Raw genomic sequence first — 2,634 nt, 5'->3', positions numbered from 1 at the left:
ACATGAAAATGAACACATGCAGAAGAAACTGATCCAGTTTTGTGGCCTTTAATGTGTTTTATTCTCATGATCCAGTGGAGTGTGTTTTCACTTCTGTAGGAGTTTAGAAATCATTTCTTCTTTATTCTGCACGAGTCTCTGGTTCAGAGTTCAGACTTTCTGATCAATCAAATGACAGTTTCATCACTAAAAGAAACAAGTATTTCACTGTGAACTCCATGAGAGGGCAAAGGTCATTCCAGAGGTCACAGGTCATCAACACTTCTTAAAATGCTTTGAGAAACACATGATCATTTAGAAACTCCCAGTTTAGATGTGTAAAGACCAGTACAGAGTCTTTCTGATTATATTATTTATTTAGATTTAATAGTTTTCATGCATTAAGAGACATTTAGAGACGATGAGATGTTCAATAATCCTGATGTTGAGTCTCATATCAGTGTGTGTGTGTGTGTGTGTGTGTGTGTGTGTGTGTGTGTGTGTGTGTGTGTGTGTTGTTCGTCTCTTTCTCTGCTGGAGTGTGTGTTCATTTGAGTGTGACGGAGGTTTTTGTACGACTCTTTCACTAGAATGAAACACTGTGGTACACTTTCGGTGGAGGAACTGAACTGGTGATTAGAAGTAAGTCTTTTCTATTCTCTATAAAAATGTTCTCTAATAAGAAAATTTAAATTCATTCATTTTATTTTATTATCAGATTATTTCAGCAAGATAATTATTTGTGATGATCTTAAAATGCCATGAATGAACCTTAAAAACATCTAAAAGATGATCTTATTTGTCAACAAGATAATTCATTTATTATAAAAATATGTTTTTGAAAAACAATTTATCATTGAACTATATTATTATTAACTTAAGTTTTATATTTCAAATTGTTTTTAAATGTTATTTTTAATTTTACATTAATAATTTAATTATTATTGGTAACATTTTATTGTATTTTAATGTAGCCTATGGATTGCAGTATTTTACAATATATTCAATTATTTCTTGATATAAATAATTCTGTCTGTAATTGATAGTAAATTGAACAATTAAGGGTTTTTAAATGCCTCCAAAGTTTAAAAATATAGGCAAAATAAATATAATTGTGTAAGCGTCATCATCAGACAAAGAGAAATGTAGTTAATGTAGTTAGAAATGTGGTTAATTTTGCTGATTGTGATCAAAAGATTGTGTCTTAACAGAGGATTATTAAAAGGTATAGTTCAAACTTTGCTGAAAATTACGGTTTTATTTTTTTTTAAATGATTGAGATTAAAATGTTCTGTAACTTCTGAAAAAAAATCAAATGAATTTTTTTTTGCTTATTTAATTTATTATTATTATTATTTTTTAAATAATTTTATCATTTTATAATTTATATTTTAAATGTCATATTTAATTTTACATGAATATTTAAAACCTTATTATTGCTAACATTTCATTCATTTTATGTATTGACTGTAGCCTACTTTCAAATCTACTAAATTTCTTGTTGATATATAGGCTACATAATTTTGTCTTTAATTATTGGTAAATTTAACAATTAAGGGTTTTTTTTTAAATCCATGACACACAATTTGATAATAGGGCCAATATGAATATAATTTTGTTGAGGTCATCAGACAAAAAGAAACTCAGTTGAAGAGCATTTTGAAAATTAATCATTAAAACTATTTCAAATATCAAAATTTACTGATGTTTATGATTGTGAGTTTCTGAATAGCAGAATATTTTCAAAATTCAATTAATATTGAAATGATCATTTAAATTAGTTTTCTAGATCTTATAACGACATCACAATATAACCATCAATTTACTTGGACAATGTTTTTCAAACTCATTCTGTGGATCATTTAAAATGTAATATTTGTATATTGTATATTTAAAATCAAATGATCATTCATGAATGTGTGTGTGTGTGTGTGTGTGTGTGTGTGTGTGTGTGTGTGTTCAGCGGGTCCCTCCGTGTCTCCCTCCGTGTCTCTGCTGTCTCCCTCTTCTCTGCTGATCTCTGGAGACCCCCCCGCTCTGCTCTGCCTGCTCAGCTCTTACTCTCCACAGGGGGCGACGGTGAGCTGGACGCTGGACGGGTCAGAGGTCACCGAGGGGGTTCAGACCAGCGCAGAGAGCGAGCGGGACGGTCTCTACAGTCGCAGCAGCGTCCTGAGCCTCAGCAAAGCACGCTGGGAAGCCGCAGAGCGCTTCGTCTGCAGAGGAACACATGCCGGAGCTGCTCACGAGGCCTCGTTCCTCAAGAGCTCCGAGTGCTGATGTTTCTCCAGTGAAGACCAGCGTATCTGAGCGTCACGTGATTTACAGCTCAATACTGAAGCAGTCTGTCAATGTGCTGCCATTGCTGTTCATTCAATAAAGCTTCATCTGAACGCAAGCGCACATTTGTGTTGGACTGCATCATTGATCAGTGTGTCGTTCCTTCAAAGTCCTGCACTAAAGTTTCAGCGGCTTTTGATTGATTGGAATTAGGGGTGGAACAATAATTACAGTGGATAGTGACAATATGTATCGTATTATTCACCCAAAATGAAAGTTTAGGAAGTTTACAGGGTTTTCGTGTCACTACTACATTAAACTACTGTATATAATGTTAAATATAATGTATAATAATGCAATGGGGGAATATTTGTG

The 2,634-nt window shown here is 33.2% G+C and overlaps 1 long non-coding RNA gene across 1 annotated transcript; it reads left to right on the top strand.

The window, feature by feature from the left end:
- Positions 1-277: 277 nt before the first annotated feature.
- Positions 278-2,382, top strand: LOC311284484. The gene is made up of 2 exons (XR_014626227.1): positions 278-621; positions 1,943-2,382. It is a non-coding gene; the product is annotated as an uncharacterized lncRNA (long non-coding RNA).
- Positions 2,383-2,634: the final 252 nt, after the last annotated feature.

This window comes from Rutilus rutilus, assembly GCF_951802725.1.
Source record: "Rutilus rutilus genome assembly, chromosome: 24".
In the NCBI taxonomy this organism is placed as follows: Eukaryota; Metazoa; Chordata; class Actinopteri; order Cypriniformes; family Leuciscidae; genus Rutilus; species Rutilus rutilus.
The sequence above is the reverse complement of the archived record's forward strand: the minus strand, read 5'-3'. Positions and strand labels throughout refer to the sequence as shown.